Source organism: Phasianus colchicus, chromosome 6 (assembly GCF_987193195.1).
Source record: "Phasianus colchicus chromosome 6, bPhaCol1.hap1.1, whole genome shotgun sequence".
In the NCBI taxonomy this organism is placed as follows: Eukaryota; Metazoa; Chordata; class Aves; order Galliformes; family Phasianidae; genus Phasianus; species Phasianus colchicus.
Window position 1 is genome coordinate 37,839,288 of NC_143441.1, and position 11,571 is coordinate 37,850,858.

The following is an 11,571-nucleotide window of genomic DNA, read 5'->3' on the forward strand; positions in this document are numbered from 1 at the left end:
TGCAGAAGCAGGGGAAGGTGACACTGTACGTTGTTTGCCCTGTTTCAGATTTTCTTTCTTGAGTGTGGCTGTTTTGTTAAGAGCTGCCCAAAGCAACCTGAATTTTGCAAGTAGGAGAGGTAGAAGAACAGGGTTTTTTTTTTTTCTCCTTCCGAAACAGATCTGTTTAATGCCACAGTCAAACCGACCACACTTCTGAAGGAAGGGATTGTGGAGAGGCTATTATTTGTCTAACAGAAAGTGGTTGAAAGAAAATATGTTGGAGATGACTATTTTCTGAAATCTTTTGATATAAAGAATTTCATGTCTGAAGTGTTCCAGTTGTCCTTTTTGAGTGCGTTCCATGTTCTCAGTGACGCCCACCGTTCTGTGTGCAGCACATACTTATACATGTTGTCTCCTGCTCCATTTTTTTCCTCTACAGGTGCATACCAAGTATTTAATAGTTATAAATAGTTTGATTTACTGAAACAGTAAGTTCTATTTAAGAGCGAATTGTGGATTATTTTCTCAGTGGTTTTTCTTGTTCAGAATGACTGGGTAACACGGGAGGATATAAAAGGAACCTCATTTTGGCTTTCCCCATTTACTGCCTCCTGTTAGGCGCTGCTTGTGTTCCCTGTGGCCCTTTAGCATCCATCTAATGTGAGCTTGAAGAGCGGGAGGAGAATGAGGTGATCTTTGTCTTCCATTCACATTTAAATAGAACCGCTGGACTTTGTGGTTTTGATCTCTGCGTTGATGGAGCAGAGTGCAGACAAGTCCCTCATGAGCCCTTCTCAACTCGCTCCTCTGTCCTTTCTTCTGGCTCACTACGGACTGGATCCTGTCCAGAAGTGAATGGACCGATCACAGCAAGGAAGCACGGTTCCACAAGCATGCTGGGAAAGAGACAACCCAGTTCCCAATGGGGGTTCCGATGGTTTAATCACATCTCAGAGTTTGGGGGCTTAGAGGCTGAGAATTGCTCTTCCTTAGCTCTTGGACCTGGTTTTCTACTGTAGACAGCAACGGAGATGGGATGCTTTCATCCCTTTTCCTTTTCCTGAATTGTCTTAACTTCAACTAGGAAAAGACAGGCTTTCTGCTCTCAGATTTTGGCCAATGGTAAAGCTTAAAGAGTTTGAAGAAGTTATGCTTGGCAGGAAACTCAATATTTTAAGGGGTCATTTCATTGTTACTGGTCTGCAGTGCGTGCTGCCTGATTTATACCAAGGAGACTCCTGGAATGCGTCCTGGTTACTTCTTTCTTTCTTTCTTTCCAATTAACTTTAAGGAAATAAAAAGAGAGATGAAAGTGAGTTATTTGAATAACATATAAGATGTTTTATTTATTCTAGAAAGGTTCAAATTCCTTCCAAGAGTCCAACAACTTCCATTTTCAGAATGGAGCCCTTTTCACCTCAAGTTATTTACATTGCAATTGCATCCAGGGGCTCTGGTCAGGATGGCTCCAGAGGGCTTGGGGAAACAAATGGGGTGAAAAGAAATGGAAAAGTAAATGAGAGCAGTTTGGAGCATGTGGGGAGCCCTGGGCTCCATACAGATCAGCACTGGATCCATACAGATCAGGGCTGGAGTGCAGCATGTAGGCTCTGGCTCCCATTGCTTGGGTGGGGTGGATGGGGCAACGGGTGGCCAAGCTCAGCAAGCCAAGGATGGGGCTTCTTGTGGCCATGTGAGCTGCTCTGTTTTGCCTTTCTGCAAAGTTCTGTTATAGAACATGTTAATGGCAACCATTTTGGTTAGCAACTAATTCCTTAGAGCAAATGTTTTTAAGTCAATTGCATATCAGATGTTGCCACATATTACTTTGTTTTGGTGTTTAGCCACAAATAGCTCGTGACAATATTTTTGTGTTATAACACACCATAATTTACTTCTGCCAAGCATGTAATTCCTGAGAGATGGAGTGGCACTCAGCCTACATGTTCCTTGGTCTGTGCTATATTCAGTCCAACACAATGGGTGCAGCTGAATGATTTAATGTCATCCCGAAAGAATTCACACAGACTGCTGAAAAAGAAAACCGGCCATGGAAATAATTTGTAACTAAATGCATACATAAATATAGGGCTACAATGCACACAGAAGCAATGTAATGCCATCCCCTGCTAAACTTTTCAACGGTCTTGGACCTGTGCCTTCCTGGGGGATAAGAAAAAAGCATCCTGTAATGTAGTTTGGTTAAATAGTGAGCTCTATGAAATGTTCCTTTGATGTTGAACAGGTGGAAGTTCTGGATTCCTTTTTTGGGAGAAACGATGATCATCCCAAAAATGCAGGTATTCTGTTGACCCACTGGTTTGAAGTATAAGTGAGGAATCTAGGAAGTCTGCTCCCATCTATCTCCCTGTGAGATGGAGGGAATCTGGAGAGATTTCAGGGCTGCTGTGTATCACAGCAGCAATTTGCTGCTTCACAGTGTTTGCTGGAGAAAAAGAAGCCTTGGAGCTGACTGATGGCTTTAGTGTCCATTGTGGAGGCACGTGCCCAGCCTGGGTGGGGCCTTGCTATGTGTCTGAGTGTTCCTGGGACAAGATCCTGACATGACACCAGCTGCAATCACTACAAATTCAGTGTTCTGCTTGATAAACCAATTATCTGCTGGGCTTGACAGGTTGAAAGCTTGATACTTGGTTAGGATAGGGAAACAGCTTGCACCATTACCTTGCCTTGCACCATTTCTAGCAAACTGACTATGTTTTGATTTTAGAGGAGTTACATTTTAAATTTGTCAGCTTTCAACTCAGAAAAGCTATTAACCTCTTATTTACTGGAGTACCCACGTGGTTCCTTGCATTAGGATGCTCATTAATTTTGTTGTGTGTTAATTGTGTCAAAAATCCACCAAAGTGAGTCCAGAAGCTTTCCTTGCCAGATATTTCAGTATACTTCTGGTGATTTATTCTACTTTTAGTTTATTTTATTTAAACTTATTGCTGCTTGATATTCCTGAATGTGGGCCTAAATAAATGGAAGTACCTTCAACTAATACTTAGAAAGATATTGCTAAGCAAGTGTAGTGCTTGCAGTATGGATTCTCTCTTGAAATAGTGCCTACAGCAATGCTAAATCAGATTTTGGGGGTAAAAATGTCCCCAGATCTGTAATAGAATCTACCAGTTAGCAAGCTTGCAGCCCCTGAATCCCACCCAATGCTGAGTGTTGCTGTGAGCTTAGGGAACACAGAATCATCACAGTTGGAAAAGACCACTAAGGTCATCATGTCTAACCGTCAGCCCACCCCCACCATGCCTGCTAACCGCATCCCTCAGTGCAACATCTACATGCCTCACCAGTCTTTCTGAGAAGAAATTTTTCCTAGTATCTTAACTGAGTCTCCTGTACTGCAACTTGAGGCCATTCCCTTATGTCCCATTGCTGTTGCCTGGGAGAAGAGGCTGACCCCCACCTCATCACAATCTCCTTTCAGGGATTTGTAGAAAGGTGAGCAGTGCTGCCAGGTGTGAGATGGGTACAGTGGCTCTTGGGAATGGTGAGTCCTGCAGCACATCTCTGACCTTCACAGCTGCAAGGGTTTGGGCTGCTGCCTGCCACTCTCCTGATGTTGAGAGGCACTTAAAGACCAGACAGAATGGACAAAACACAAGAGTTTTCCTCCCCTTCTTGCATCCATACAGGCTGATGCTGTTTAAAGTGCCTTTTCTTTGAGAGATCGGTACCAATAAAATACGCACCGGTAAGAAGCCGATTTATGTACCAGAAATGACTACATGTGTTACATAATTAGAATACCTGCCCCGACTCCTGAAATCCATCACCCATGGGCCTGCTTTTAATCTTGTGTCGTCTCCCCGGCTTATGAGATGAAATGTAGCTGGGGAGCCTTATGGGAACCAGATGGAGGGCTTGGCTGTGGGGCTGCTCGGAGCGCAGCGTGTGCGTACCTTGCAGGATACCTTAATCCATGATAAAGACAGACAGCTCACTCTTCCAAAATCAAAACCATATCCATCAATGGTAACCTCTTCCCAATGCAGCACGAGCTGCTGCTGCTCGGATTTAGGCAGCTTGGAGCGCCGGACATAGGCAGAGCTGGACAGCGGCCGTGCATGGAAGAGATAAAATCAGTTGGCTACCTCATAAATAAATTTGAAAGATATTCTAGGATGATATAAATTCAAGTACTAACTTGATCTAACTTGATCCCAGAGGGGTGTTTGCTCCACCTTTCACTCACTGGATCCTGATTTATAGCACACATTTTTAGGCTTTATTATTCAAGAAAGAAAACCTTCAAACTACATCTGGCTGACCCAGCGCGCTCTGCCCGGAGAGCTTCATGCTGCTTAAATTAATACAACTTGTTCAAAAACGTCGCAGAATGGATGGGTTTTTAAGTCAGCAAGGATTCAGTTTGGGTAACTGAATGTTATTCCTACATGGTAAAATACCAGTAGAAGTAAAGTCAATAAACTCTAAAGGCAAATATATTAAAGAATTCTTATGCATCATGATTTTCCTCTTGCCATCGAGGGAAAAGATTGTATTTTATACAGGAACTGAGATGTTTCCCTTTCTGTAGTCCTGTGTGGATTTAACTAAAGCAGCAACTAAGAGAAACACAACGTTTCATAAAGAAAGCCTTGTTGATAATTATAGAGTGGTCATAAGTGTATGCTCATGGCCTTTATTTTTCTTGTTCAGAACTTTGTTATGAATCTTTAAGTTTCAAATGACTCTTGATACTTTGCATGTGTGAGACAGATTTTAGGTAAATAAGTATGACTTATTATTTTGGGACAGTACTTCAAATATGTATTTCAAAGGTCACGTTCTTTGTTTGACCACATATGACTCTTATAGATCTATTCACTAACTATTCCACACCAGATTTTCAGGTGGTAAATAGGAGAGGACAGAGTAAAAGGGAGAAATAAATGATGTTTCTAGGAACAGTTCTAGTTTTGGCAAACCAGCCTTACCTGAAGCAGGTGTAAATTATGTAGTAGTTACTCAAAGTCTTCATCAGTGCAGAGGTAGAAGAATTATCTATAATGGCATAAAAATATTATGTTCATTTATGTAATTACAGGCTGTCGCTAAGTTTGCAGAAAAATGAGAGTCTTTGACAGCTGTCTTGTGAACAATCTGTTGTGATTTTTATCTCCTGTGTGCTTCACTAAGAGAAGAAATCAGTTCAGAAAAGCAAAACTCAGCATACCAAGTTCTGCCTTCACAAAGATAAAATATCTGCTTGGTAGGGATTTTGCCTGCTGCTTCTCTTGAACTCCACCAGTGGTGGTGTTACTGTGTAGTGCTGCAGATGCGAACAGTTTGGTGGTAGTAGTAACCTTCAGTGTACAGCATTCATTGGTCTGAAAGAAAAACTGTCACCTATGTAACTGCTTTTCTTTCCAAGTAGTGCTCTCTTTGGTAAACCATTGATATTAAACAACATATTCTGCTGAACACGGAGCATATGGCTGATGCAAACCTGTGGTATATGTCGTGGTGACTGCAGCACTGTGTGTATGGGGGAGTCATTTTCACAAAGTGTTGATTTAGAAGAGCATGTTTTGAAACTTCTGAAGGCTGAACAAAAGACTTCCATCCAGCAGGAGGTGTGAGCCGCCGTCACAGTTTGCCACATGCTGTAGCATGTGATGGATATTCAGACATACACTCCATAGATCTTTCTTGGCTGCAGTCTGTTACCTCCTTTTTTTTGCCAGAATGGGTAGCAAAATTAATCACAGCAGTCCTTTGAGGCCATATTTAAAAGTTTTGAATTTCAAAGAGCCTTACACCATGTTCCCACTGTTTCATGCTAGTCCTATCCCCATTTGCATATGACACCACGAATTTTTCTGATCCGCTTTTTTAGTCAAGGAAGGAGAAGAACATTCTCCTGTGAGTTATAACAAATGATGTTACCGACTTCTTACATGCTGGAAGGCCAAGAGCCCGTGGTCTGTCTTGCTCAGATTTATTCTGTCCCAAGGTGTTGCGCAGCTCCTTATTCATGCTTTATTTGGGATTCCAGCCATTTAAAGAATGCTATTCTGCTGTATACAAAGCATTTATTTCATTGCACATAGCTGCTTTGTTATTTAATGCCACCCAGAGTCTTCAATATGGCTTATATATAAGCAAAAGGGCAGTGTCAACTATTGATATCTACAACTTAAACCAGACCTGATACAGCAAAGGGAAAACCATTAATCATCAGACGCGTGAGTGCCTGCACTGAGACTTGCCCTTGCATGGCAAGACAGATCCCAGGGGCAGATCCAGCATTGTTTGGCCCGGCTCCTCCATGTGCCCAGCACCGCAGGTGCCTGCTGGTGGCTTTGTGCTGAGGAAGGCAGTGGCAGAGCCCCTCTGGAGGGTGACACCCCATGGATCGATGGTGTCAGGGGACGGGTGTGCTGGCGGGGAGGCAGAGCCCTGGGGGCCGGCCGTGCTGTGCTGTGTGTGAAGGGGTGCGGAGTGGTAAGCTCTGAAAGCTGGAGTTAAAACCAGTCTGATTTCTTATTGGCAGTGGCACTGTCTGTACCTCCAAGAGACATTTTGTATGACTCAGGGGATTCTGAAGGCAGATAGTGGAGACGTGGGTGTGTTGAGCCTCCTCTGAGCTAATGTTCCCTGCCTGTCACTTGCTTCATATACAATATATTTCAATGTGAAGAGCATAGCTAGGGTAAATTGTTCCACAAAGAAGAAAGTGACGCTTTTCACCATCTAATCAATATTTCCTTAAGACGTGCCAATGTTTACTGAGCAGAAATATGGTCTTTCTGTTATAAATTATATAATTCTGACCCCAATCCTTCCCTGCCCAGATGTCCTCTCTCCTGACGAGTGACATTTAGAACAGGAGTATTTGCTTTTAGGATGGGGACAGTGTGTGCTACGAAGCACATACTCTGGTGCTGTGCATAAAATAATCACTGAGTTAGTCCTGATGACAATTTTTGGGAAATTCTGAATGCCTCAGTCCATATGCCAGATTCCTGGGCTGTGTCCAGGAGGGTATTATTTATAACAAACATCAGAACTGCAGCCTTCCACTGCAGCTAACTGCCATCTTGGAGGAAGATTAGTTTGTACACTTGTACTGCATGCAGACATATACAAAGTCTGGCTTTCTCTTGAAAAAGCTTGATGTTTTGGTGACTGACTAGATGGATAAACATATAAACTTTCAGGAGCTGGCAGAGCAGCATCCAGTTCTGGTTACCCTCTTTGCTTCCCTCCACCCTTTGGCTCTCACCGTAATTGAAGACAACTGCTCTGGCCACTCAGCTCAGCATCTGCAAGATGAAGTTGTACATCTCGGGACTGTGGTCTCCAGACGTGGCACCCAGCTGCCAGCACACTGCTTACTCTGGTATGCTCTGGGCCTCAGCCTTGGCCTTGGAGCTGTCTACCTGCCTCTGAGACCGCTGCTGTGCACTTCTAGCCATTGTGGATAGCACCGGATTCATGTGATGCTCTTCATAATGTTTTGCAGAGGGGAAAGAATGGGTGATATTGTGAGAGACAGTTATATGAAGCTATCAGTACACTCTTGCAAGTTCACCCGGAGTAGCTGACTGTTCTCACATCTCTCTACAACCCAGATGAGAGCAGACGAGCACTCTGCCACCGTGCCGTGGCTCAGGTACCTGTTCTGTAACAACAGCACTCGATTTTCTATTTTATTTTATTTTTGGTGGAATACTATTACCAGAAAATTGTTAACATTTGCATGGAGGAGGTTAACTCTTTTAAGTGGCTTCATGCCATTAAGTAGGAATGTAACCACTCAGTAGAGCAGTTTGTCCATGGAGAGGAAAAATAACCCTTCAAAATTCTGGCACCAGTTCCACATTAGAGCTAAATTACTGTAACAGATTGAAATGACAAGACTCACATTTTTAAATGAGCATGTAAACGAGGCATGTGCCCAGATTGGCATGGGACAGGAATCCTAATTTGCACATATGCTTTGGGATTTGCACACACACACACAAAAGCAATTAAAAAATAATCTGGCGAAGCATGTCTAACACAAAGCTGAAAGGATGAGTTTAATGTTCTCACATGGTGGTGTGAAAAGACCTAAGCAGACTTTAAATATTCACTGTTTTCTTTAGTAGGCAGTATCAGGACGGCTGAAGGCAGCTCATCACAAATGATAGAGAAACACGATGCAGTATCTCCTCCAGACTTTGTGCATGGAGTTGGGTGAGGCACAGACCTGTCAAAATGCATCCGGAGGAGGGCCACAAAAATAATCCCAGGGATGGAACACCTATGTCCTATGAGGACAGGCTGAGAGAGCTGGGACTGTGCAGCCTGGAGAAGAGAAGGCTCCAGGGAGAGCTGAGAATGGCCTGTCAGTATCTACAGGAGACTATAAGGGGGCAGGCTCCTTAGCAGAGCATGTTGGGATAGGACAAGGGAAAACAGATTCAAACTAAGAAGGAAGATTTAGACTGGATATAAGAAAGATAGTTTTTAACCTAAGGGAGATGAGGAACTGTCACAGATTGCCCAGAGAGGTGGTGGATGCCCCATCTTTGGAGACACAGTCAGGCTATATAGGGCTCTGAGCACTTGATCTTATGTAGATGTCCCTGTTCATTGCAGGGGAGTTGGACCAGATGACCTTTAAGGTCCCTTCCAACTCAAATGATTCTATGATTCTATGATTTCTCCATGAGAAGATGATATTTTATCATCAGGCTGTCTAATACCATTGGATTTTTTGTTATAGTATCTGACTTTCATATATGATCACACTGTGAAGTAACTGTGTGCAATTTTGTAGAAACCTAAGAACAGAGGCTCAGGGCTCCATCAGCCTGTGTGTATCACACAATGAAGTGACTGACCCTGATCCAGAGCCTTTTAGCCAGGAGTTCAGCTCAAACCCAGATTACATACCATTTTTTTTGTCTTTTTTCTTCTGCTTAGTGGAAAGCTGTGGAGTGTATGTGCTGTTCGTTGTGTGTGTGTGTGTGCAGATGCTCACTTGCACCCCAGTGGCAGTGTTACAATGCACCAAATAACCACTTTTTAAAATTTGGTTTTAAAGATGATTTTAAAAAAGAAAAAAGGCATGAAAAGAGTCATGGGGTGGCTTTTCCAATAACATCTTGAACTTGTAATTCTGCAGTGTTGTCTCTGAGCCATTAATGAGATCCATATTGCAGGGATGGCCTTCAAGTAATGGAGGAAGGCAAAAGCAGCTGTACTTGCTATCCCGTGGCTCTGTCTTTTTCATTATGCTCACCCTTATTTTTGTGGTGGGGTGTATTTTCTGAAGCAAACAAGCTCCCCACGGCTGGCACGCTGTGCAGCAGGTTGAGGGCTGGGGCTGTGATGCTGTGAACCCGCTAAAAGGAGCACTGCGGTCCCTCAGAAGGCAGAGATATTTTCCATGGGTGAGAGTCCTGGCACAAACATCTGACTAAAAGACTCTGAGCCTATTACCAAAAACCAACCCAACCAGCAAGATACTGCCAGAGTTAGCCGAACGATCCAAGCATTTCACACAGTTGACGACCAGGGCAGATTTATCCTCCCTGAGTGACACATTGGAATAATATTAGCTAACTGTCTGTAGTTGGTTGGGGCGTCTCCTTCCAGACACATAATTGTTACTGTCACCTCTCATGCTGTATGGTATGCAAGGCTGATGCCTGTGAATTTTGCCCAAGTGCTTTTTAAGAGCTCTGGAGGCAGCCAGCCTTGAATGCTGAACAAACGGTGATGGCTCAGTTAATAATGGGCTGAAAAGTGCAAAATTAAAGCATGTGTTAGAGTGCATGCATTAGCTAGATAGTTTTTCAACAAACTGTCAGCCAGTATATGTAAGAAAAGTAGGGCTACCATGGTGGAGACAAAGACTGCTGCTGAATAACTGAAGCACAGCTCATCTTTGATCGGCTTTGCAGGGCTGGATCTGCTGTGCTTCTCCCAACTTCCCGTGAGCAGTGACTGCCTGGAGTGGGGCTGCAGCTCGGATGGAAGAGGAGAGCCCCAGAAGAGGGGTTAATCCTCGTCAGCTCTCTGCAGTGTGCAGACAAATCTTCTCCCTAATGAAAGGCTGTGAAACTGAAACAGAATTTATTAGACACCGGCTGCGTTTTAAAAAGATCAAAATAATATAGGCGCATTGCTGCTTGATTTTTGGCTCTCTGGTAGCTAATTTCTCCCAACTTGAATCTGCACATTTGTAATGCAAAATGTTTTACTTCACATTAAAGTAAGAGTGTTTGTTTATGCAGTTTCATTTCCAATAAAAGCTATGCTTTACAGTGCATTATACAGAATGACAGCGGTGCACTGAATTACAAGGTCACGCTATAGATCATACTCACTCTGCCAAACACCCAGCGAGGAATTTTGAAGTCGTAGTAAGGAGCTGAGCGGCGAGCGGAGCCAGAAACAATACAGGTTAGAAAAATGTTTGTTTTATTTAGTGAAAGAAGAAAGAGCTTGACTTATTAGGGAGGGTTTTCCTACCGTATTCATTCTGGGTCCAGATCCTGGAAAGAATGTTTGGGATGGAACTTCCTGCAGTTGACCCTAATCTGTCCTCAGAGCCTCATGCATCTTTCCCTAAACCGTGCAATACTGGGTGTGTTTGAAGATCTAACTAGCAGTTTATGCTTAGCACTATTACATTACCAGACATGACTTTTCCATAATGTGTGTGAGGATGCGTCTGGCAAAAGGTGAGGATGTGTCATCCTCTGCACACAGACTGGCTGTGTGCTACTGTGCTTCTGAAAGCTGTGGCCTCTGTAAGATAGTAAGAGTGCCTCTGTCCAGATGTTTACAAGGATCACAAAAATGATCCAAGGGATGGAACACCTGCCCTATGAAGACAGGCTGAGAGAGATGGGGCTGTGTGTCCTGGAGAAAAGAAGGATCTGGGGAGAGCTGAGTGTGACCTGTCAGTATCTACAGGGGGGCTGTAAGAAAGAAGGGGACAGACTCTTTAGCAGGGTCTGCTGTGACTTGACAATTGGAAAATTTCAAACTAAAAAAGGGGAGATTTAGACTGGATATAAGGAAGAAGTTTTTCAGCCTAAGGGTGACGAGGCACTGGCACAGGTTGCCCAGAGAGGTTATAGATGCCCCTTCCCTGGAGACACTCAGGTCAGGCTGGACAGGGCACGTGGTTGAGCTGTAGGTCCCTGTTCGTTGCTGGGGGCTGGATCAGATGGCATTTAAGGATCCCTTCCAACTGAAAAAACTCGATGATTCTAAAAAAATGGCTTCAGAGCAAAGAGAGACCTGCACAATGCAGCCACTACTTGCATTAGTGCATTTGCTGTGTATGGAAAAGAATTTGGAGATAATTGTTTGGATATGTAGAAGGCCAAGAAGTGCTGAAGCCAACATGGTGAATAATTTCAGTATGGGAGTCAGTTTCTCAGCCCATTTCAGATGTGAGATAAGAGAAGTGGCAAGAATGGTGAAAGCAGATACCCACAGGAGGAATTATTGTCAGATCTGCAGAAAACCTAAGATCAAAGTGAGATTTCAGTGTCAAATATGCTGTTCTCTAGATGTGACCAGTGAGATGAACCTGAAGATGGAGCTGTC